This window comes from Ochotona princeps, chromosome 13, assembly GCF_030435755.1.
Source record: "Ochotona princeps isolate mOchPri1 chromosome 13, mOchPri1.hap1, whole genome shotgun sequence".
NCBI lineage: Eukaryota > Metazoa > Chordata > Mammalia > Lagomorpha > Ochotonidae > Ochotona > Ochotona princeps.
In genome coordinates, this window is record NC_080844.1 from 44,918,915 (window position 1) to 44,945,275 (window position 26,361).

At 43.7% G+C, this 26,361-nt stretch overlaps 1 long non-coding RNA gene across 2 annotated transcripts in view; it reads right to left on the minus strand.

Annotated features, from left to right (window-relative positions):
* LOC131481691 (uncharacterized) overlaps positions 1–21,090 on the minus strand; it is a 35,195-nt gene extending 14,105 nt beyond the window's left edge. The window contains exons 1-4 of one of the 2 annotated variants that reach the window (XR_009246510.1): positions 20,544–21,090; positions 8,967–9,010; positions 6,009–6,230; positions 4,955–5,139 (exon numbers count right to left, since the gene is read on the minus strand). This is a non-coding gene — a long non-coding RNA (uncharacterized LOC131481691). Of the gene's footprint in view, positions 1–4,954; positions 5,140–6,008; positions 6,231–8,966; positions 9,011–20,543 lie in introns of those variants that run through there. The other variant, XR_009246511.1, reaches the window with a different exon arrangement.
* Between the last annotated feature and the right edge of the window lie 5,271 nt (positions 21,091–26,361).

The window sequence follows — 26,361 nt, forward strand, 5'->3', positions numbered from 1 at the left end:
ACAAAGGTCTTCTGTCTGCTGGTTCACTCCCCAGGTAGTTGCAGTGGTCAGAGTTGAGCCAATCCAAAGCCAGGAACCAGGAGCTTCTTCCAGGTCTCCCATGCAGGTGCAGAGTCCCAAGGATTTGGGTCATTATCTACTGATTTCCCAGGCCACAAGCAGGGAGCTATATGGGAAGTAAAGCAGCCGGGACACAAACTGGCACCCATATAGGATCCTGGCACATTCAAGGCAAGGACTTTAGCCTCTAGGCTACCACGCTGGGCCTCCAAGCACTGTCTTAATAGCTGTATGAAATGCCTACCTCACTCTACTCCCCAGCTTTTATTTTTAAAATTCAGTGTTCCAAGCAATCAACAAGTTCCAGCTAGTGCTGGAGATGAAACCAACTTGCCTTTCTCTGCCTGAGGTCTTGGGTAATTTGCTCACTAGGCACGCACAAGGGATGCCTGAGATCCCATGATGCAGATGGAAGATACAGAAGTGAGGGGCCAAGTAAGGGAGGTAGGGTCTTGTGAAGACAGGAATTTGACTTCTCTACCATCCCCACTGACAGACAGTTGTTGATATAAACCCCCGTTCTGTTTCCTTCCTGTGCTCCCCTTCCCAACTCCAGCTTCCTGCTGTGGGCAGCCTCAGAGGCAGCAGGTGATGTCTTCAGTACTTGGATCCCTGCCAGCAACATAAGAGACCTGGATTGAGTTCCCATTTCCTGGGTGTTTGACAAGTGAATGAGCAGATGGGAGCTCTATCTCCCACACTCTCTCCATCCCCCCGTCTCTCTCTTCCCTCTCTCCGTCTCTCTCTTCCCTCTCCCCTCTCGCTCTCTCCTCTCTCTGCTTCCCTGCCCCTACTACCTTTCTTCCCCTCTCTCTCCTTCTCCCCCTCAAATAAAATAGATTTTAAAAAAGCAAAACCTGGCATGAGCATTTAGCCTAGTGGTTATATTGAAGAACCTGTGGTATTTGGTAGCTGTCTCTGGCTCATAACTCCAGCTTCCTGCTAGTGTAGGCCCAGGAGGCAGCAGTGGCAGCCCCAGTACTTGTGCTCCTACCATCCAACAGGAGACCTGAATTGAATTTTCATCTTCCACTTCGAGCCTGGCCCACTTCAGGCCTTTGCAGGCATTTCAAGGTAAAGGAGCAGATGCAGATGAACGCAAGCTCACTGTCTCTCCAATAATATTTTAAAGAGAATTTAATAATTATTTATTTGAAAGGCAGAGTGATGGAAAGACAGAGAGAGAAAGGGGTCTTCCATAAGCTAGTTCACTCCACAGATGGCACCAGGAGCTGGGTCAGTCTAAAGTCAGGAGCCCAGAGCTTGGAAGTGCGTTAGAGTCTCCCATGGGAGTTCTGGGAACCCAATCATTTGGGCAGTCTTCTGCTGCTTTCCCAGGTGCTTTAGCAAGGAGCTGGATTGGAAACAGCAGACAGAACCGGAACCAGTGCTGCAATATGGAATGCAGGCATCACAGGTACAGCCTAGCTCTCAGTGCCGCAACACCGGCCTGGCCATCCTTGCTTTAGAGGCTGAAAAATGAGTCAGCTCTTACAAATGCAGCCATTGTTGAAAGCTGGAAGATTGTCAAGAAAATATCAAATGTGGGGGGTTCCATCCTTGGGGGTCTCTGACCCATGGAACATTTTCGAAGTCCATAATAATGACTTACATCTTATTTCTTTCTAACGTAAAGGCTCGGTTTCTTATCTGTGAGAGGGTTGACCATGTCAGCTAAATGTCAAGTTTCTTTCCTTTCAGATAGAATAGAATCTACTCCATTCACTAACCCTGGGTGTATCATTGCAGTCATTTTGATTTACTTTTGCTGAGATACAAAAATTTCTGAGAATGTTATTGGTTGACCTGAAGTCCCAATGTGCCCATTGAACCCATAAGCAACTGTGACCATGAATACAGAGTGACGACCTAAGATAAGTGGCTGCAGGGAAAAATGCTGAAAACGGACTCTTGCAGGTTACGGGGTTGAGGATCACTGTTGGAATGAAATGTGCTGTCAATCTTAATGCAGTGGCTTCAAATCCTACCCCGCGTTTCTGTGAATTCTGAGAGTTTCAGAGCTGGATGAATGTACCGTGTGTTTATTTCCAACTGCCTGTTTGTGCTGCAGCATACAATGAGGCTTCTTAAAAATAACAAATAGTTTCTATTAAATCATCCCGTGTCTTTTGGTTGTGGGATTCTCAAGAGTTTCTGCACTAAACACATGCACTGCATTTAAGGTTGGAGGAATTTATTCTGACCGCACTGGGGCTTGAAGCTTGCTGGGAAGCGGGCCTGTGGGCTGAAGAGGCTAGCTGGCGTTGCAGAGCCGTGGGCTTGCCTTGACCACCCTAGAAGGCACCAGGCTTCCCAGGCGGGGTAGAGCGCCTCGGTTTCCTTTTGTTCATGTCCTGTTGTGCTCCCACGGCAGGCTCCACAATGACCATGAAAGACACAGTAATGAGATGTTTAGGGAATTTCTTATTGGATGCTTGGTTGCATCTGGGTTTCTTTGGTTGATCACCGTGTTATTTCTTGGTTCTGGATTTCTCTCATAAATGGACTCATGCCTTCCAAATAACAGTAGCCTCTGAGGAGAAGGCTGGGAGACGGTGGCGTTTCAGAAAAATGTTTCAGGAGAGTGACAGGCTGGACACTGCAGTAGCCTGAAGTGAAGAGGATTCCAGGAAGCATCACAGGAGCCCTGGGTCACCCTCAAAGGCAGTGGGGACTAAAGAGGGACCTCTCTGTTGATGAGTTTCTTGCTTCCCACTTTCCCTTATTCCCCTAGATTTGTTTTCTCTCTCTGCATCAATTTCTCGCTTCTTTCTCCTATGGTGGTTTTCTCCTGACACTCCCCCCCCCACTACTGCACCTCTTTTTTTTCTCCCCCCCCCCCATCCTTTCTTTTCTTGTCCCAGTTCCCATTATCGACACTTTCTGTGAAACCCATTTCCTTCTTATGGCATCTGTTTCCGCCACGCACCACCTGCCTGAGATGCTTTGTGGGAACAAGTGGCGTGGAGCTGTGTTTGAGCAAGCTCCGGAAGGTCCGCAGGCCGCGGCCCTGTTCAGCATTCGGCAGGCTGCCCCCTCCCTGAGCATTGCATGAGTTCTGAGAAATCCTGCTGTCAAGAAGCTGGGCTAACTCTGCCTACACTGTAGCTCCCAAAACCTCTTTGACCTCAATGTTTTCCACCAAATTGATAAATCTCATTGTGGATACATTTTGGGAAACTCCACGGTAGAAGCTGTTGCTGTCTGCGCTCGCTCTGGAGCACTTGGGTCACCGGGTCACAGGCTGAGCCTGGTGCAGGGGCTTGGCTCACTTGCCTGAGCACAGCCAGGGTCTGCTCTGCCCTCTTCACTGCCCAGCACAGGAGCTGCCCACAACTCAAACTTGCAAAACTCCTCTGTCACTTGCCTTTCCTATTACATGGAAAAGGTTGGTTTCTCTTTTTTGTTTCCTAAGGCGTCAGATAGTTTTTGAAGGATAATATGCAGTATGGCAGGGGTGCAAGCAGGAAAACATCTTCACGTAGTTTGGGAGAATCACTACAGAACGTGGATTGGCAATATGTGACCAAAGCTTTATCTGGAAAAGATATTTAAAGAGGTAAGCAAAGGTGCCAATGCAGGGTCTGGTGTGGTAGCCTAGTAGTTAAATCCTTGCCTTGCATGTGCCAGGATCCCATATGGGTTCCAGGTCATGTCCCAGTTGCTTTACTTCCCATCCAACTCTTTGCTTGTGGCCTGGGAAAGCAGTAGATAATGGCCCAAAACCTGGGGACCCTCACCTACATGGGAGACCCAGAGGAAGCTCCTGGCTCCTGGCTTCGGATTGGCTCAGCTCCGGTCATTGTGGCCCTTTGGGGAGTGAACCAGCAGATGGAAAATCTTTCTGTCTCTCATTCTCTCTGTAAATCTGCATTTCCAATAAAAATAAATAAATCTTTTTTTTTAAAGATGCCACTGCAAGGACTATTATCCAGAATATTGTTTCTAACAGCAAAAGCTTAGAAACAACCTTAAGATCCAACAGTGAGAGGCTTGTGGGGCATACCATTTCATATTCACATGATAGGATATTATGCAGCCCTTACAAGCAGAGTTTTCAGAGAGTATGTCTTATGAAATAGGTGCCCAAAATTAACTCTCTGCAACAAATATACGTGGTGGCCAGGTGCTGTGGCACACAGTAAGCCTGATGGGAGTGGCTTGCTTGAGTCCTCTGCTTCCATTCTGCCATTTCTGCTACTTCAACCAGCACATCACAGCCCAAGTGCCTGGGTTCCTGCTCTGCCACCCAAGTGGGAGACCCAGGTGGAATTCCAGGCTCCCGCTTTGGCCTGGCTTAGCCCTGGATGTTGTAAACATACGGGCAGTAAATCAGTGAATACGAGATCTCTTTCTGCCCCTGTCTTTTCCTCTCTCTGCCACTCTGCCTTTCAAATAAATACATAAACTCTTAAACATATGTGTATACTTATACAATCTCAGCCCATTTCTATCAAATAGGTATATACTGAGTATAATATAATTATTATTAATACTTGTAGAAGCCGAGAAGAATGTTCAACCAAATGTAGCAGTAATTATCTCTAACTGGGTAATCCCCTTAGTGTCCTCTTGTTCCTCTATATTTTCTGAGTTTTATATCAACAAGCACGTGTTTTCTGTATGTTGAAAGGACACAGTTCAGAAAATGAAGCAAAAAGGGCCGGTGATCCTTTGTAAGTTTGGTTACCGTCTGAGCTCCCAGCTTTCTCCATACTGGGTCCTGTCAACACCAACTGGGACTTTTCTGCCTCCTGGGGGGTAAGTGTTCCATGAGGAAGGTCAAAGAGGATGTCAGCCTTTCTTCTGCTGTCCAAGGAAATGTGGATACAAGAGCCGGCTTCTGGGTCGCGATGCTGCAATGTGCCGAGAGGGGAAAAAAAGGAAAGATCAACACACCCCACCATGTATTTATTTAATATTAAAAATAATATTTCACTGTGTTTGGCTGGCGTCAGCTTGAGCAGTTACTCACACAGGAATTCAAACAAAAGCAGCCTTGGCCTTGGGCCAGTGGGCTGGTGCTGGGTGGTCCATGTCGGTCCTTAGCTCAGAGTCACTCCTAGGCTGCTTTCGGACCTGCCTGGGGAAGGGAAGATGATGTATTCATTTATTTATTACAAATGTTTTAACAGGAAATGCTCATAGTTTGCATTCAGGGAGAATCACCCCAGAGACAGCTGGAGGAATCAAGCAGACATGGCTGGGGAAGCGATGGCTGCTCTTGGCCTTGGAGTTCTATCAGGGTCTGTCGTGAGAATCCACCCTGGAGCCCAGCACACCAAGTGAGTCCCGCAGGGCCTGGTGGCTACGCTTGAGAACAGAGCGGAAGGAGCCCATCCAACAGGCATACGTGTGATGCCGCCAATGCCAGGAAAGGCAAGGCCCTGTGTACACATGCCTCCAGCTAGGACTGTGGCAGCTGAGGTGCAGGCATCCCCTGTGTAACTTGAATCCACTTTTAGCATGCCTGTGGGCTGCTGGAGCCTGTGCCAAGTCAGAGGTTTTGTGTGCTACTGTGGGGACCAGGCAAGACGAGCGCTGGCAGAGGGGCGTCAGCTGGAAATTCACGCTCCAGGGTGTGCTCCGAGGCTGGTTCACACTCAGGGCTGTTTTTATGGAGCCAGAGAGAAAATGAAATGGACACAACAGGGAAATGGGTACAAGCACGAAAATATATGCAGGCGAGAGGGACAGGAGCAGGGTTGTATGGCTTCGGCAACCTCCCCCAGCTGTTTGGGAAGGGTGCACAGCTTTGCTTGTGGGGGAAGGGCGTGATCGCAGCGCACGGGGAGTGGATCCACTGTCTGACCCAGCTGGCGTTCCACAAGGGTCATTCCTGTGTTTGCAGATAACAATGGAGGTGCAGGCTGGCCCTGGAAGCCAGTCAAGATTCTCAGAGATAAACTCTCGGGCAGCAAGAACACTGTCAGTGAAAAGAAACTGACCTTTCGCCTCTCAGAGTCACAGAATTCCCACAAACGCTGTGTCCTCGTCAGCTCTGGCAGGACTCACCACCACAGCCCCAGACTTCGACGCCACTTTGTAAACAGCATGGAGGGTGCTGCTGGAGACTCGACGAAGGGGCTGTGCTAGCAGCGGGGGCATCTTCAACTCTGGAGGCTCCAAGGGCAGAGGCCCCTCCCCGCCACGTCCAGCCATCAGTTGTCCTCTGACAGCCAGACCTTCAATGAGCCTCGAACCTAGAAGAAATATAGTCTTCCACCCCAGACCCAAAGCCTTGGAGCAAAAGGCAGGGCGCCTCAGGCAAGGGCAGCAGAGGACTGGGGCTGGGCAAGGGAAGTGAAGGGAGAGGTGGAGAGGCAGGGGTTTGTATCCAGGGCAGCAAGCAGGAGACAAGTAGGAGGGAGGAACTTGAATGTTTTGTTCCCGGCCCAAAATTAATGAATCTCTTTGAGCCACGGGTTCTTCAGCAAAATGCAAATATTTTAGCTTCTGGTTTTTAAAGCCAATAATCTGGGACTTTATTCCTTAACAACTGCTTTCCCACAAGGCTGCATTAGGCATCGAGAAGTCATTAAGGCTGTGCTTCTCAGCCTTGGCTATGCCTGGGATCACCGGGAGGGCTTTAAGCCACGCTAACCGGAGAAGCCCCACACCAGGCAGCCTTGGGGGAACTGGTCTGCATGAGGCCTTCTCTTTCTTTCTGTGAATCCTCTTGTCAACTCCCACCCTGAAACATAGCTATTTTCTCAAGTTCTGTCTGGAACTCCTATGTTACTCCATATTTTTATGTATTTTTCTTCCCATTCATTCTGGCATTATCAACTGCCTCTTCTTTGAGGATGATACTTAAATCCAACTAAATCTCTGCCCTATTTATCTAGCTTCCTTTTGTCCATCTACACCTTGTCATGATGCTCTAGCTCCAATTCATCTCTAGTCCGTGTTATTGTTCTCAGCACTTCTACCATCTACTCATAAAGAGAATATTGCCTTTGGTGGCTCGGGTAAGCCTGCCCTCTTTGAGAGCTCTGCCTTGCTTGGGGTTTTGGATTCGAAATCAGGGGAAGGGAGACTGAAGAGGCAGAAGGAAGGGGGAGGGCAACAAAAAAACGGGGCCTCGGGCCCGGCGGCATGGCCTAGCGGCTAAAGTCCTCGCCTTGAACGCCCCGGGATCCCATATGGGCGCCGGTTCTGGTCCCGGCAGCTCCACTTCCCATCCAGCTCCCTGCTTGTGGCCTGGGAAGGCAGTTGAGGACGGCCCAATGCTTTGGGACCCTGCACCCGCGTGGGAGACCCGGAGGAGATTCCAGGTTCCCGGCCTCGGATCGGCACAGCACCGGCCGTTGCAGCTCACTTGGGGAGTGAAACATCCGATGGAGGATCTTCCTCTCTGTCTCTCCTCCTCTCTGTATATCTGACTTTATAATAAAGATGAATAAATCTTTAAAAAAAAAAAAAACAGGGGCTGGGGTTTTGGATGGAGTTGTAGGGCTTCGCGGAGCAACAGGGATGGAGAAGGAAGGAGAGTGAAATACTCCAACACTGGCTAAGAATCGCTCAAGAGAGGAAAGGGATGTTTAAAACTCATTCTAAGCTCAGGAATTGCAGGCTTTTAAGTGCTCTGGGAGAATAACAAGCAGCATTTTGAATTGGTTTTAAAATAAGTGAGCATAGACGGTTTGGTATAGTTCACTGCTGCTTTGGGACAGACCACAGGATGTCCAGCTGATATTCGGGTCCCACGTGACACTTCCTTCTCCCCCATTTGCCACTCTGAAGTATTGCCAATTTCTGTAATGCTTTTCTTTTTGGTTTCATCAGTCTCTACTACCCAGCAGGCTCATATATTCCAGCTAGATCCCCAACTTTTCCCGTAAGCATATTTCAAACTTATTTTTCTATGGACTTTGGCTCATTCAATTTCCTAGACACAGAAGCACTGCCTATTTCCCTCATTTGAAGTTTTGTTTGTGCTCCAAAACCCAGCTCAGATTCCACCCCCACTCCATCCCCAATCCATGATACACCACACTGGGCATTTCCTCCTGCTTTGCAGGTGCATTTCTATGTATTAACAGCAATGCTGATGGTGACACCAGAGACATTTGCCTCGAACTCACATATTCAGGCACTTTGCAACATCTTACTTTATTGATTTTTTAAGATTTTTTTTTTTAATTTTTACTTGAGAAGCTGATTTACAGAGAGAGAAGGAGGGATGGAGATCTTCCACCTACTAGTTCATTACCCCAATGATGCCTGGCCAGAGCTGAGCTGCTCTAAAGCCAGGAATCGAGAACTTCATCCTGGTCTCCCATGTGGGTACAGGGACCCAAGGACTTGGGCCATCCTCCTCTGCTTTCTCAGGCTATAGGCAGGGAACTGGATCAGAAATGGAGCAGCTGGGACTTGAACCAGTGCCTATATGAGGATGCCAGTGCTGTAGGCAAAGGACTAACCAGTTGAGCCACCATGCCAGTCCCCTTTACTTTGTTCTTACAACAAACGTATGAGGCAGAAGTATGGGAACTAAGACAGGAATGTTAAATGACTTCCCCAAAGTTATGCAGTTGTAATTGTCACAGATAGGAGTTGAATCCAAGTTCTTTCTATGGGGCACTTATTCTTAATATACCAGTACATGTGTGAAATACTCCTGTCATTTCTCTTTGGCTACAGGAAGTTCCCATTTGTCCCTCCTTCGTATTTTGGACCTCATCCCCTCCCACTCCTCCACTCACTCAGCATTGTCCAGTGAGTGCTTGCATTTCACTGCTGTCAGATTTACATGTAAGTCACGTAGTAGTTCGCATTGGTTTCCAAGTAGAAGACACTGGTGTATGCATGATCAGGGTTTTGTCTTAGAGAGATCCACTTTAGGTTGAAGTCTTCAGGGACACTTAATGTAAGAGCAGGGAGCCTGTGTTTATAAATCTTACCTTTGAGTTTCATCTTCTTCCTCATAATGTCTTTGACGTGTCAGCTGTAAAGCAAACCACAGAATGGCCATACTTGAGTGAGGCAGAGATTTAATGCTGCTGCTCTAGTTCAAGTGGCTGTACCTAGAACTACAGTTGTGCTTTACCAGTCACTGTGGAGTACACACACAGTGATTTAGCGCAGCTTGGTTTATATTCAGATGCAGCGCTGTGCTAACATCTCAGATTGAGCAATGGGGTTGCTATGAAAGCAAAGGGCAGTTGGCTTACCCAGGAATAGTTTTCAGGTTGAATAAAGCTATGGTTTCATTTGGGAAAGTAATCAATTATTTTTTAATTCTACAAAAGACACAGATAACCATTAGGATAAAAATACACTTTAATGTTTTAACACAGGCTTCCGTTTCTGGCCAAGAAAGAGTCATGGAGAGACTGGTTTCCTCTCTGCTGAAACAACCAAAAATCAAAGTCTAGCAAGCAATGGTTTGCGAGTTGCTGGTATCTGAAGCACTGGCCCCTGAGAGTTGTGAAACCACTGAAGCTGGCATAATAGCTGCCGTGGTTTTCTGCTTTGCAAGAGTTTTTAGGCCATGGCACACAGAGAGAGGGGAACCCAGAGAGCCAAGCAGAAACTATGACTTCAGGAGTCACTGCCGAGAGTCTAGGGAGATGAAGGCTGCTGGAGAGAATGCAACACAGTCCATGAAAGGAGAGAGCTGCGGGGAGAGAGGATGACCTGGGGGTTTGGCCGAGGGTCCTCCCTGAGTGTTCACCTGAGGACTTGAAAGCATGGGCCTATACACAGCAGCTAACTGAAGCCAGAGGAAGATCAGAGACCACAATGACTGACCCTCACACTGCGCTGGGCACGGTGTCTGTTCCCATCGGCCAGATCCGAGGTTCTTGCCACTCCTTGGGGGTGAGGGCAGGTAGAGCACACAGGGCGGAGCTGCAACTCCTGAGGAGTCCCAGGCTGAGCGTCTGCCCTGAACATGAGTCCTGCCCAGCACACATCGGTGAACTGATTTCACCAGCTCTTAGATAAAGCTCCAGAATCTTTTTAAGAAAACAAAAATACCTAGCAACCAACAAAAGTAAAATGCAAAGTCTGGAATCTACTGCAAACTTTCCAGACACCAGAAAAGCAGCAAAGTGTACAAGCCATAGTGACAGGGGAAAGTGGTTGAAGTGGACACAGGATGGGCACAGATGTTAGATTTAGCAAGGAGGACATGAAAAATAATTGTTAAATTATAATAGTAATTCTAGAATTTAAGTAGAGGCACAGAAGATTTCCTAAAAAACAAATATACTTTGTTTTATTTATAATCATATGGTCAGAAAAAAAAACACACTTTAAAAATGGACTTTCTCAGGGGACCAAAAAATGTTACTTTTCTCAACAATATTTTGGCATTACACTGATAGACTTCTTGTTTATTATCTTTTTTATTTGGTGACTTTTTTTTTTTACTGGAAGTACAGATATACAGAGAGGAGGACAGACAGGAAGGAAGATCTTCTGTCCACTGATTCACTCCATGAGTGGCTGCAGCGGCCGGTTTTGAGCCGATCTGAAGCCAGGAGCTTCCTCCAGGTCTCCCACGTGGGTGCAGGGTCCCAAGGCTTTGGACTGTCCTCTGCTTTCCCAGGCCACAAGCAGGGAGCTACATGGGAAGCGGGGCTACTGGGATTAGAACTAACACCCATATAGGATCCCAGTGAATTCAAGATGAGGACCTTAGCTGCTAGGCTACCATGCCAGGTTCCACATTATGACTTTTTATTATTATTATTATTATTGTGGTTAAAATATATAATAAAATTTACCATCCTAAGCTCCATGGGAACCACAACTATATTCATCTTGGCCAAAATTGTGACCTATAAGTATAGCACAGTGCAGGGATTTTAATTCCTACCTATTCAAAGAAAGGATACTTAAGTACAAACATTTTTTTTTTAATTACCATTCTAACAATTTGTAAGAGTATGACTCAGTATAAATATAATTATATTGTTAAATATAATTACATTGTTGTGCAGCGATTCCACAGAACTTTTTCATCTTGCAAAACTGAAAACCTATAGTCATTAAGCAACTCATGAACTCATTAGCAATTCTCTATCACCCCAAATATCTCACTGTGGTTTTGATTCACATTTACATAATAATTAATGATGTTCAGCATCTTTTCATAGGCTTGTTGTTTATTTGCAGGTCACCTTTGGAGAAATGTCCATTCAATCCCTTACCTATTTTTTAAATTGGATTATTTGGTTTTGTGTTGAGTTGTATGGAGATGTATGTTTTAAAAATACAAACCACGTTTGTAGACGTGAAAACAATGTGATAAAATACTCTGGATGTGATTAATGTCAAATTAGATGCAGGAAGAAAAGTTACTGATTTAGAAGATATAAAATAAAGCAGAACAGGGCCCGGCGGCGTGGCCTAGCGGCTAAAGTCCTCGCCTTGAACGCCCCGGGATCCCATATGGGCGCCGGTTCTAATCCCAGCAGCTCCACTTCCCATCCAGCTCCCTGCTTGTGGCCTGGGAAAGCAGTTGAGGACGGCCCAAAGCCTTGGGACACTGCACCCGCGTGGGAGACCTGGAGGAGGTTCCGGGTTCCCGGCATCGGATTGGCGCAGCACTGGCCGTTGCGGCTCACTTGGGGAGTGAATCATCGGACGGAAGCTCTTCCTCTCTGTTTCTCCTCCTCTCTGCATATCTGACTTTGTAGTAAAATGAGTAAATCTTTAAAAAAATAAATAAATAAAATAAAGCAGAACAATGTAATAATCAAAAAGTAAAAGCAAAACAGAGTATAAATGACATCAGAGACATCTTCAAACAGCCTAATTTACACAAAATTGGAACCTTATAAAGAAAGGACAGAAAGCCAAAAATATATTTAATAAATCATCCAAAATGTATAAACATTATGAAAGCCCATACAGCCAAGTATTGCAATGAGCCCTAAGCATAAAGCACATGAAAAATTACGTCACATCACATCATAAACAATTTTCAAAAGCAGTGATATTGAAAGTAGATAAATAAGAAAAAGAGAATACTACGGAGAAAGCAGCAGAAGCAGGCTGTCGACTTTTTGCTAGAAAAAAAAATGCAACATAAAAACAGTAGGAAAGCATCATTAAAGTACCAAAAGAAAAATAAACACCAAAATTCTCTACCCATGAAGATATCTTTCTAAAGCAAAAGACAAAATAATTCACCAGCAGATCCACACTAAGAAAATGATTAAAGGAAATGCTTCTACTAGAGGAAACACAAAGACAGATGGAACTTCAGAAAGGAATACAGAACTCTGAAAGTGGCAATTGCATGGGTTACAATTATTTAAATGTTCTTAGAAACTAATTAAGCAAAACATAGATTGGACTTGAACGCAAACGTAAAAGTTTTAGCAACAGTAGCACAAAGGTCAACAGAGGAGAAGTAAAAGTGTACTAATGATTGTACGTGAGGCCGTTTAATAGCACTTGTAGGTAGATTGTGATATATTACACATATAAACACCATGACAACAATGGAAATAAAAAACAGACATGGGTAATGAGTCAACGAAAGAGACAACATAGAATCCAAAAAGAAATTTAATGCAAAGAATGCAGGAAGTCGTGCTCGGCAGCGTGGCCTAGTGGCTAAGGTCCTCGCCTTGATCCCATATGGCTGCTGGTTCTAATCCCGGCAGCTCCACTTCCTCTCTATCTCTCCTCCTCTCAGTATATCTGACTTTGTAATAAAAATAAAATAAATCTTTAAAAAAAAAAAAAGAATGCAGGAAGTCTAGGATCCAAAGAATAGATAAGACAATTGGATAGCAAAATAGCAAGATGAAAAATTTAGCCCTTATGATTAAAAAACAAAAAAACTAAATGTAATGGTCTAACTACCTTGATTAAAAATTAGATTGGCAGATTAGATTTTTCAAAGATGCAAGATCCAACTATATATGGTCTATAAAATGCACTTCAAATATAGGAACACAGGTAGGTCAAAAGTAAAAAGATAAGAGGAGATATACTGTAAGAGCAATTAGCAAAGGAAATATGGAATGGATCTGTTAATTTATAGCAAAATATATTTCAGACCATACACTATTACCAGGAATAAAAGTTTCAAGTCATCAAAGTAACACAACAATCCCAAACATTTATGCATCTAATAATAACCTAATAATATATAGATGGAGTCTGGCACGGTAGCCTAGTGGCTGAAGTCATTTTTCATGTGCTGGGATCCCATCATATCCTAGCTGCTCTACTTCCCATCTAGCTCCCTGCTTGTGGCCTGGGAAAGCAGCAGAGGACGACTCAAAGCCTGGGGACCCTGCCCCCACGTGGGAGACTAGGAAGAAACTCCAGGCTCCTGGCTTCAGATCGGCTTAGCTCTGGCCATTGTGACCAGTGGATGTGGACCAGTGGCTGGAGGATCTTTTTCTCTGCCTCTCCTTCTCTCTGTAAAATCTGACTTTTCAATAAAAATAAATAAATATTTTTTTAAAAAATACAGAGTAAAAACTGATAGAATTACAAGAATAAATGGACAAGTCCGTAATATAACTTGACATTTAAAGACCCTTCTCTGAATAACTTACACAGTTAAAAAAAAATTTAGGGTATAGGTCAGCTAAATGCTGTCAATAAACCTAATCAAATTCACACTTCTGAATATGTCACACAAGAGCAGAATCCCCATTCTTGTCATATTTATATGGGACATTTACCAAGATAAATCACATACACATAACAGTTTAAATAAGTGATAAGGAACAAAATGTTGAAAGTAACCACAATAAAAACAAAGACACACTCCATACACAAGAACAAATGGGGGACAGTAGATTTCCTTTAAGCAAGAGCACAAGTGGAATCTAAAAATTATTTAATCCAAGAAGGGCAGAGAGGATAGGAGAAGGACAAGACAAACAGATAACAAATACCAACGTGATCAATTTAACCCAAACAAAAGTATGTGCTCGTAACATAGTAGAATTAAAGTAAAAACAAAACAAAAATCTCTGGAAAACCCCAGAAGAATTTGTAAAATAAATGACAGCTTCTAAGTAAATCTACAAGTCAAATAAGAAGTCAAAAGAGAGATTATAGGATATTTTAACAAGGAATGTGAAAGCACAACATATCAAGATTTGTAACTACTTGGGGAGAAACTATATTAGAAAAGAAAAAGGATATCAGGTCAACATGCTGACTCCTTAGTGGCCTTAGGCTTCCATCTCAAGAAACTAGGAGGGCCCAGTGCCCTGGCTAGAGGCTAAAGCCTCCCCTTGCACATGTCAGGATCCCAATGGGCACCTGTTTGTGTTGCCTTTGCTCTGCCCCCCATCCAGCTCCTTGCCTGTGGCCTGGGAAAGCAGTAGAGGATAGCCCAAGGCCTTGGACCCTGGACCCTGCAACAGTGTAGGAGACCTGGAAGAAGATCCTGGTTCCTGGCTTCTGATTGGCTCAGCTCCAGCCATTGCGGGCACTTGGGAATGACTTGGGGAATGAGCCAGCAGATGGAAGGTCTTTTCTGTTTGTCTCCTTCTCTCTGTAAAATATCTGTCCTTGCCTTGCATGTGCTGGGATCTTATGTGGGCGCCAGTTCTTGTCCCGATAGCCAAGCTTCCCATCCAGCTCCCTGCTTGTGGCCTGGGAAAGCAGTCGAGGATGGCCCAAAGCCTTGGGACCCTGCACCCACGTGGGAGACCAGGAAGAGGCTTCTGGCTTTTGCCTACAGATTGGCTTAGTTCTGGCTGTTGTGACCACCTGGGGAGTGAACCAGCAGATGGAAGATCTTCCTCTCTGTCTCTCTGTATACCTGACTTTACAGTGAAAATGAATCTTTTTTAAACATCTGCCTTTCCAATAAAGATAAACAAATCTTTAATTTATAAAAAAAGGACTCTTTAAAAAAACTAGTAAAAATAGAAAATATGAAGTAATGAGAGCAGAAGTAGATAAAATAACCATGAAGGGCAAAACAAAATGGACAGCTTTGACATTGAGTATCTGTACAAATCAAGACTCTAAAGTTCACTATGTTGGCACATAGACCTTGAAAATATTTGCTCAACTTTGGAGCAACGAAATCAACAGCATTTCAAAACTGTCAAAACCACTTAAGCAGTACCCTCAGAACACGCTGCACAGTGGGGACTGCGGGATGACATCAGATGACCGGCCCATGCCAGGGTACTGTTGCAGGTGGGCTGTTGGGAGCGGCCTTTCCAATAAAGATAAATAAATCTTTAACTTAATAAATAAATCTTCCATCCCCACTTCCCCCAGATACAGGAAGGAAAAAGCGGATGAAGGCAGTTGTCTCATCCACTTGCCCCATTCCTTGACCTCCACACCCTAATCGACGATCCACATGGGCACGCATCTCTTTCAACTGTGTAAATGTCATAAAAAATAAAATGAATTATTATTATTTTTAAAATGAAATAGAATTCAGAAAAAATAGAAGGAAAATCAATGAAGTAGAAAAGTTGGCTCTTTGGAAAGGTCAGCAAAATTCTAAGCAGACTCATCAGGAAAAAGAAATATTATCAATGTAAGTAATGATAGAGGTGGCATCACCACAGGTCATGAATGTATTTAAAAGGATAAGGGGTAACTGTTGAAGATTAATGCCTATAAATCGAGTAATACCTATGCATGAACAAATTCCTTGAAGTTCACAGATTATTGAAGCTTACTTAAGAAGAAAGAGATGACCTGAATAGCCTTTTATTTATTGAATAATTTGGCCTTTGAAACATTTCCATAGGGAAAACTCTAACTTACCCAAAGGAAAGGAAATCAGTATGTGAAGTGAATTCTCTGTGCCCCCATGTATATAGTAGCTCAACCCATAACAGCTAAGAAATAGAATCAACCCAGGAGTCTGTCAGCTGATGACTGGATAAAGAAATGGCAGGTGTAGTATGCACAGGGGAATACTATTCAGCCAAAAAAGGAGGCCATTGTGCTTAGTGACACAAGCCAGTCCTAAAGCACCAATGATTATGCCTTCCCTGATTTGTGGTAACTAATAATAAAAAGAGTGCAAAAAAAAAAGTAATGTATATGAGCAAAATTGCCATTTTTAGTACTTATACCTTGAGAAACAGTGGTTTTCCTACCTACTATTTAAACTCGTTATTTAGTAGAAGGTTAAGTTTCTGATTATGAAGAGGATTGAGAGTGTTTCATTATAGCAGCTAAAAGAAAAGGAAGGAGGGAGAGAAGAGTGGATGGGATGTATGCTCTTAACACTGTATATGTGAAATACAGGAGATTTGTTCCCTTTTTATAAATAAATTTAAATTAAAAAAATAAAACTCCAGGCCTAGCTTCCTCACTGCAAATTATAACAAATATTTACAGAATAAATAATAACAATTTTGCACTGACTCTTCCAGGAAATTGAAAAAGTGGGATTATTTTCCAACTCATCCTATGAGGCCAGCATTATCATGATATAAAAACCATACAAGGGTCCGGCACAGTAGCCTAGTGGCTAAAGTCCTCACTTAGCATGCACCAGGAGCCCATACAGGCAGCCCTGCTTCCCATCCAGCTCCCTGCTTGTGGCCTGGGAAAGCAGTTGGGGACGGCCCAAAGCCTTGGGACCCTGCACCTGCATGGGTCCTGCCTCCTGTCTCCTGTCTTCAGATCGGTGAAGCTCCGGCCATTGCAGATACTTGGGGAGTGAATCAGAAGATCTTCCTTTCTGTCTCTCCTCCTCTGTATCTGACTTTCCAATGATAAAAATAAATCGTTTTAACAAACCAATTAAAATGATGACAAGGAAACAACCAATATCCCTTGTGAAGACAGGTGCGAAATTCATAACTAAGTTTAGCAGAATGAATCCAACAATATATAAAAAGGACGATGCATCATGACCAAAGAGAGCTTATCTCAGGAATGCAAGGTTAGTTTCACTTTCAAAATCTGATGTAATTCATCGTATTAATAAAATAAAAAGCGTGTCCAAAAAAGTCAGAGAAATCGAAAGAAGCTAGGGATACTCAGGAATACCCTCAACCTGATTGTTTTTAAACCTCAGAAAAATCTAGAACTGACATTTTACTTGACAATGAAAGGCTGCATGCCTCCTCTCTACAATCAGGAGTGTGGCAAGATGGGCCCTCCCAGTCAGCCCTGTCCCGGGCATCTAGTCGACGTGATTTCTTTTTAAAAGGAAATCAATGTACCTGCATTGGAAAGGTACATTGCATTGGAAAGAAAACTATGTTTATTTACAGGTTATATGAATCTGCGAATAAAGATCCTACAGCATCTGTGAAGTTTGTTCTAGGACTAATAAATGAGGTCTGCAAGGTATCATAAGATCAGCATGCCAATATTGAAAATAAACAGTACAATTTAAAAGAACATCAAAAGACATGAAACGTTCAAAGATAAACCTAACAAAAGACACAAAAGAGCTGCCCACTAAGAGCTACAGAATGATGTTTGCAGAAATCAAAGATCCCCTAGAGATGCTGTGTTCAGGACTTGGAAGGCTCCATGTCAGTCCTTCCCTAAGTGGTTCATACATTCGGTACACCCCCAGTCACAACCTCAGCAAGGTTTTTATTTTTATTTTTCTCTTTCTTTTTTTTCGGGGGGGGGGTAGAATTTGTAAAACTGCATCTAAAATTTCACATGAAACGCAAGGGACCTAACATTGTCGAAACTACTTTGAGAAAGAACAAAATAGGAGGATTAAAGGTATTGGATGATAAAGCTACAGTAATCAAGACAATGTATCAGAGTAAAGATAAACAATTAGACTGAAGGAACCAAATAAAGAGGCCAGAAATAAACCCATACAAATGTGAACAATTGATATTTCACAGAATGGAAGGCAATGCCATAGCTTGTGTCTCTGACAATGCTGGAAAAAAAATACAATACTGCGTACAAACAATAGACCACGGATTTAAACGTAAGACATAAAACCATAACATTTTTAGGAAAAACATTCTAGAAAACCACTGTGACCCTGGGATAGTTGTGGATGTCTTCGTCACAACCTCAAAAGCACATTCTGTTAAAAACAGAGTTAATAACTTGAACTTCACGAAAGCTAGCACTTTGAAAGACACTGCCTGGAGGGTGAAGACAATCACATATTGAAAGAAAACGTTTACAAATAATTTATAGGAAAAAGGACTTATATCGCATTCATAAAGTGTTCTCAAAACTCAGTAAAAATGAAAAAAAAAAAACCTCAACAGTGAGCAATTAATCGATCCCATAACAAAATGGCCAATGAGCTCAATGGACACTTCACCAAGAGCAAATGTAGGAAACAAAGAACATGAAAAGATGCTCAACTTCACTTACTCATTAAGTCAATGTAAATTTAACCATAATGCGATATCACCATATACTCATTATAATGGCAAAAAGTAAAATACAGACCATATCAAGGTAAAGATGTGGAGGAACTAGAACACTTATCACTGTTGGTAGGAACATAAACTGATCCAGCAACTTTGGGGGAAAGTTTGACAGTTTCTTAAATTGACCATATACTTCTCCTAGGGTCCCATAGTTTCAGTCCTAGCTCTTTACCCAAAATATACAAAAGCAATGTCTGCAGAAATACTGGCATATGAATGGTAATCACAGTCATATTTGTAATAACCCAGAAATGTGTTCCATGAGCAGCATCAACATTGCCTAGGAAGTCGTTAAAAATGTAAATGGTTGTGCCTCAGGCACACCTGTGCAATGAGCCGGCTTATGGGTGTGCTGGCTTCTCTTTGAACTGGGAATTGTCCCAGCAATCTGTGATGAACAAATCCTTTAGACAATTCTGTTGCAGGATAAAATGCAAGAACCACATTCCAACCCCCCCTCACACACACCTCCAGTGATGCCAGGACCCCAGTCTCACTTTGAGAACCACTATTTCACCACCATGTTTCTAGGGCTTCAAAGTGTGCACAAACTATCTGGGGATCTTGTATAAAAACGAATGTTGAGCTCCCAGGCAATGCTGAGTCTGTTGTCATGGGAATCCTTCTAGAAAATGATGGGCCCGGCGGCGTGGCCTAGCGGCTAAAGTCCTCGCCTTGAACGCCCCGGAATCCCATATGGGGCGCCGGTTCTAATCCCGGCAGCTCCACTTCCCATCCAGCTCCCTGCTTGTGGCCTGGGAAAGCAGTCGAAGACGGCCCAAAGTTTTGGGACCCTGCACCCGTGTGGGAGACCTGGAAGAGGTTCCTGGTTCCCGGCTTCGGATCGGTGCGTACCTGCCCGTTGCGGCTCACTTGGGGAATGAAACATCGGATGGAAGATCTTCCTCTCTGTCTCTCCTCCTCTCTGTATATCCGGCTTTCCAATAGTAATAAAATCTTAAAAAAAAAAAAAAAAAAGAAAAGAAAGAAAGAAAATGATCTATTGGAAACAAAGTGCACTGGTCACCTCATCTACTGTCCCAGAGAAAAGCCACTGAGTGTCAGGATAGAACCCAGGTTTCCTTATTTCTTTATGCTCTGTACCTATAGTTTTGGGAGAGAACAAAATCCCCTCCCTCTCCAGCAGACCGGATTCTGTACTCAACTATTATTCTCAGACAGTCTCAGTATTAAAATCACATTTATTTATTTATTTAATGTGGACCCCTGGGCCCCTCCCCAGAGACTTGTCTGCCCTGGCGAGGGAGCCTAGCCAGCTCTCCTGGTGATTTCATGGTGCATCCAATCTTTTTTTTTTTTTTTTTCTGACGATCTGGAGCCAGGAGCCAGTAACCTCCTCCAGGTCTCTCACGTGAGCACAGGGTCCCAAGGCTTTGGGCCATCCTCCACTATTTTCCCAGGCCACAAGCAGGGAGCTGGATGGGAAGTGGAGAGGCTGGGATTAGAACCGGCGACCATATGGGATCCCGGCACGTTCAAAGCGAGGACTTTAGCCACTAGACCACCATGCCGGGCCAGGTGCATCCAATCTTGGAATCATTTACCATTCCTCTGTAGCCCACCCTCCCCCCCCCCTCCTTGTAATGTTCATTCAGCAAATATCGGCAGCCACCCTCTAGTCCCCAGACTCGGAACTGATGTGCTTGGAAAACTAAAATGAGTAAACCAAGATCCCCATACTCAGGAAGCACATGATCTGAGTTTTCACACTGACCAATAGCTACAACAACTGAAGCATCTCATCCTGTAACAAGCCTTTATCGACAACGTACACGTTTTAGGCACTGGCAATGTGACCATGAGCCAGACAGAGGCAAGTGCTACCTCTGTGGGCACAGAGGAGGAACCCTGATTCCGAACTGAGAAAGATCAGAGAAGGTCTCCCTGGGGTCCTGATGTTCAAACCTCGTACCAACCAGACCCGGGAAGAGCGCAGAGAACTCCGAGGACAAAGACAGGGGGGCATGAAGGACCGCGGCCCATCCAGAAGGGCGGCATGGCCACAGCCGACAGCGCTTCTCCTGAGCTCAGCCACAGCAGCCGTCTGAGGCCTCCCTTGCTCGGATACACACAGTTCTCTTCCATACCACCACACCACCTTGGAAACCGCAACCTGACACCCACCTGAGTCTCAGGTGAAGCATCCTCGCCTCTTCCGGCCCCAGGTCTCTCCGGGACTCCACATTCTCGCCGCCACCTCCAGGCACGGCCTCCAGGTGGAGCTCTTTCATTCCATTCGGTTGCTTCAGTCAGACACGCCTATTTTCCTAATCGAATTTCCTACCCACCAGCCCCAAGACTGGCATGATAATCATCTATAATCTGAGGAAGAGGATCACAGAAAGCGTGTTCCACACACACGCCAGCTGACTCGTTCAGCCGGAGCCTTTCCCTTAATTCAGGCAGCCTGCCCTGCATGCTCAGCTGGCTCCTCACTGAAGCCCCCTGTGCGCCTGCCCAAGACGGTCCCAGCTCCACCCACCGTCGGCTGGACGCGCCCCACCCTGCAAGGACGATCTCTTTCCCAACAATGCCTGCTCAGAGAATTGTTCTTTGGGTAATTTGACATCTGGGCACGGAAAAGAAAAACCTTTTTAGAAAAAAAAAAAAGGTTCAAGATACCAAGCTCCACTCCTTGCTCTCCGTGGGAAAGTCACAGAGGCTGCTGCGGAGAAGGCACTGCCAGTAACCAGCCACCACCCCACATCGTGGCCGTTGGTTCTCCTAACGGTTCGTTCTCGCCACGCTCAACAACCAGGCTGGGAAATGCAGCTCCAGCAAAAGGTGGGGAGGAATTTCATTAGGGTTCCTGGGAGCGAGAGTCCTCTTGCAGGCCACTCGGACATTGCACCAAACACAGTGTCTTCTCTCTTCCAGCCAAATGGTTGTTAATAGACACGGGCGCAGGCCTTCTTCAAAAACTTCATGGAATGGCAAGGTCATTTTGTTTGGAAGCAAGAGCCTATTTTTATATCCATGTGTATGTTCCACACTATGCATTTTTCAGGAACTTTTTAAAGACCCACTTGGACAATAAAAAGCATCACAAGGTTTCCAGGTTCTTTGGAGAATGGAAGCTACAGCAGAGTAAAGGCAGTTCCAAAGTTTTCCCTGGAACCCACAGAGATAGTCACTGCCTTCTTATTTACCACACAAGGGTTGAACAGGTGATTCAGTTGCTCTGTCATGTAACATTTATTGAATATCAACTGCGCGTTGGCGCTATGGCACAGTGACTGGATGAAACTTCCCATAGGACACAAAGACATATCTTTCACCCTTAACAAAAGCACTAACAACTTCCTTAGTATGTTGTCTGCTCACTTGGTGGCCTTCAAGCCTCACAGCAGTTGTGGCAGATTAAGGACAGCTGCCCATTTTTTGCTACGTTAGATTTGTGGAGTATCTGATTCCTCTTTCCTTGAACCTGGCTGGCCAGGCTTGACTTGCTTGACCAATGGAAAAGGACAAAAGTAATGTTCTGAACCTTTCTAGACTATATCATAAGAAGCTTTGCAAGAGTGACTGTGGCTAGCAGGTGAGAGTGACTATGGCCAGCAGGCGAGGGTGACTGTGACCAGCAGCCAGCAGGTGAGAGCGACTGTGCCCAGCAGCCAGCAGGTGTGATTATGGCTAGCAGATAAGGGTGACTGTGGCCAGCAGGTGAGAGTATCCGTGGCCCTAAGCATGCCTCTGGCCTTGGAGTGGTCAGGGTAAGCCTCTAGTTCCCCTACCCCAAATATCAATGACTCAGCTACAGTCCTAACACTTCATTCATTACATGTGGGCTGTGATTAGGGAAACACTCAGTTCTTCGTTTTGTCTAATGATATAATGATATGAACAAGCATGAAATGTCACTCAAAGGAGATTCTCTCTGCTAGTGTTTTCTAAATATCCCTTTTCTTTGGTTTTTAAAAGAAGCTTTCTTGGCAAATAACTAAAATCCTGTCTTCAACATGCTGTGCCTTCCAAGGAGGCAGTAAGCCCAGAGAACAGACTCTTGTCCTCACAGATTTGCAGATTCCATCATAGGTGACATCTACAAACAGCAGACCTTCCCTCCACTGCTGCTAGTTTGCAGACTCACACACACATACTTTATGATCTATGCTAAATAGCCATTTTGAGTTCTGAGCAGGTGGAATGTAGGAAGAAAGATGAAGATCTGACAAAGCCACTACTGCAGTCTGCGAGTTACTGTAGCACACGGTTGTTCCTGATATTGAAGTAGGCACTGTTGAGGTATAAAGGTGTAAGAAGGAAACGAAACACTGTAGTGCAAAAGCCTTGGATTTCAAGGGCTCCGAGTGATGTCCCAGTTTCACTATTTATTTGCAAGTGGCCTTGGGCTGTTTTTCATAGTTGTGGAGTTGGGGGTGGGTGGGCAGTCAGGGGAAGGATGGTGCAGGTGCAGACAAGAAAATTCTTCTTAGCAACCTCAAGAGCCTGTGAAAATCAAAAGTGAATGCAGTACTTTGTCAACCACTGGGTCAATGAAGGCTATTATTATCACACCATTGTGTACTGGGGGTCGGACAGGGAAGAGGGAACTGGGCAGGAGCTGTCAGGGAGGACTTGATGGAGGATATAGGTCTAAAGTAGACCTTGGAGGAAGGAAAGCATTGGGAAAAGCAGAGAAGTCACTCCTCCCAGGGGGAACTGAGGGAGGGATTGGTATCCTGTTGGGGAGGAAGCCTGACCTAACCTGTGAGAACGGTTTGGATGAAGGAACCATATGGAAAAGACATTGCAGGAAGATAAGGGAGTCCCTGATTATGAAAGATCTAGAAAAAAAAATGTTGGAAAGTGTAAAGATAGTAGGTAAAAGAAACACCAGTTTCTTGCCTGGTCTGCACTACAGAATATACAATATCTCCGCTCTTCTATAGTATTTAGTGTCCTGACTCTACTGCAAAATCAACATAGTGAACTGCAGTGGACAATGGAAATTGCAACAAGACCAACATAATCAGTAACATAGATTCTATATGTAGGAAGGGGGCACTTTGAGGTTTATTCTTTATGAATTCAGAAAAAAGGTATTTGTTTGGTGAAAGTGTTCTAGAAGGTGGACAAAACATCTTCCTAGCCAGAAAGTTCTTTTTTCTTCCACACTCAACCTACCCTTGTTCAAACTCATCCCATCCATAGGAAGAAAGGACAGCACGACCCCCACACAGGTCTATACCAAGATCTAATCTGCTGAGAACACCACCACTCCAGGTACCATATTTCCCAACCACGGGCACTTTGTTTTTATTTGTTGCTGGTATAAATCCTCAAGTATAGTGAAGATTGTGAATTTGGAAAGGGTCCTTTTTTGTTTCTGTTCAGCTGTTCCTAATTTTTCTTTGGCACTGGTTGCTTTTGAGGGTTCTTTTGATTTAACCTAAGGTTTCCTTGTGGGAAGGAAACAGTCACAGGAGTCTGGCTGAGGGCAAAGCAAAGCCAGTGTGAGTATAAATTAAGCAATATTGTGATTCAGTGACCATTGACAAGAATCACATAGGGTCGGGCCCAGCATGATAACCTAGCTGCTAAAGTTCTCACCTTCCATGCACTGGGATCCCATATGGGCGCCAGTTCTAATCCTGGCAGATCCACTTCCCATCCAGCTCCCTGCTTGTGGCCTGGGAAAGCAGTCGAGGGTGGCCCAAAGCTTTGGAACCCTGCACCTATGCAGGAGACCTGGTAAAAGCTCCTAGCTCCTGACTTTGGATTTGCTCAGCTCCAGCCGTTGTGGTAATTTGGGGAGTGAATCATTGAATAGAAGATCTTGTTCTCTGTCTCTCCTCCTCTCTGTATATCTGCCTTTCCAATAAAAATAAATAAAATCTTTTTTTAAAAGTCACATAGCATCTTAAAAGCTGCTGATTCTGCTGGTCCTTGCACCAAGCCAACATTTTTTTCAATCTTTCAAGTCAAATTACGACTTGAAAAACAAACACAAAGCCAAAATAAGTAAATTGCATTCAAAATAGGAAAAACTTCATTGATATACTAGACTTGAGTACTGAGATTGTGCGTTGTTCTTTTCGTATTTCTGTTACTTAGCATGGTAAATATTTGTTGAATTAATGCATCAAATAAAATCCAATGATAATATTAAATAGTACATCATGAAAATAAGAAAAGATGGTAAACTGCTGGGCTAAATCAAAAAACAAATGAAATGGGTAAGTAAAGAAATCCTTCATATTCTATGTGAGAGTAATCATGTTAGCACCCTTAAATACATAGTAAACTTCCCACAATGCAAAAATGATTTTGCCAACTTCTTAGTGTAAAGCACAGCCATAATTCCTATCCTGAGGAAGCTTATAAAAAATAATGGAAAAGACAAAACACAAACTGACTCAACATAAATATTTAAAAACAATGATCTACAGACTGGCGTGAGAAAGATGACGTGTCAGGAACGGTGCTGGCAAGATGAAGAGTAGGTGGGGTTGTTCAGGAAATGTGAAATTCCTTATTGTTGAAGAGTATTGATTGAGATCCAAGGGGAGACGAAGGCTGAGAACAAGGCTGAGACTGAGAATGTGGTGAAGGTGCAGTAGAAACAATGAACAGTCATGAGGATGGAGGCTGCTGTGAAGGAGACTGAAGAATGACAGTCATCTGTACATTCTGGAATGTTTCTTAAAAAGGAGATGGTAAGTCACAGAGTGAAGAGGCAACCCACATGATGAGAGAAAATACTGGCAAACCATACATCTGATAAGGGATTAATGTCTAGAATACAAAAGGAACTCAACAAAATGAGTAACCCAATTTAAAAATAGGTGAAGTATCTACACAGACATTTCTCAAAATAAGACGAATGGTCCCAAGTACTTAACAAAAGGTTCGGCCTCAATAATTATCAGAAAAATGTAAATTAAAACTGTCATGCCACATGTGTCAAATTAGCTACGATCAAAAAGCCAAAGGGTTAAGTGTTAGAGAGGAAGTGGAGAAAAGGAAACCTTAACATACTGTTGATAAGAAGATAAATTAGTACAGTCATTATGGAAAATAGCATAAGAACTGCAAAAATTAAAAGTAGAAGTATAGTATGCTGGAATACTATTCAAACAAAATAAAATTGGAGTGTTGAAGAAATATTGGCACATGTTCATTGCCACATTTTCAGCAATAGCCAAGATATTGAATCAACCAAGTACCAGTCAGTGGATAATGAATATAGACAATGTGGTATGCGTGCACAACGGAATGCCATCCAATCTCAAAAAAAGAAAGAACTCTTGTCATTTTTAACAACATTGATGAATTTGTGAACTTGTAGGTCATTATATTAAATGGAATAAGCCAGGAATAGAAGGAAAAATTACATGTAACCTCACTTAAGTGTGAAATCTTAAAAAGTCAAATTCACAGAATCGAAGAGTAGAATGGTGATTATCATTCTACTCTACAAGGAGGTGGGGACTGGAAGATGCTGGTCAGAAGGAGGAATAGGAGATCTAATGATCTCATAGAGGCCATGGTTAATATGTAGTACATACTTGAAGATTGTGTGGCAAGTGGATTTTAAGTGTTCTCATCATAGGAAAATAAATATATGAGGAAATAGACAAGCTAATTCACTTGTTTTAGGCATTACACAATTTAGACATGTGAAAATAAAGCCATAAATATAGTTTATATTTCTAAATTTAATTTCTGATTTTAGCAAATCAATATAAATAAAAAGTGATGAATTTACTTCCTTCAAGTGCTTTAAATGCGTTACTCATTCTTTGAGCTTCTAATTTCCTCTTCTGTAAAGTGGGGTAATAAAAAGTCATTTTCTTCACAAAATCCCAGCCCTACATATTTTCTATGAACTTGAATAGAGCAATATAGATAGGGAACCTCTTAATGCCCGGTACATGGTACATACTCAATAAACTGTGGTTGCCTTCCTCATGGATTTTTCTGATGAATTCTATGATGT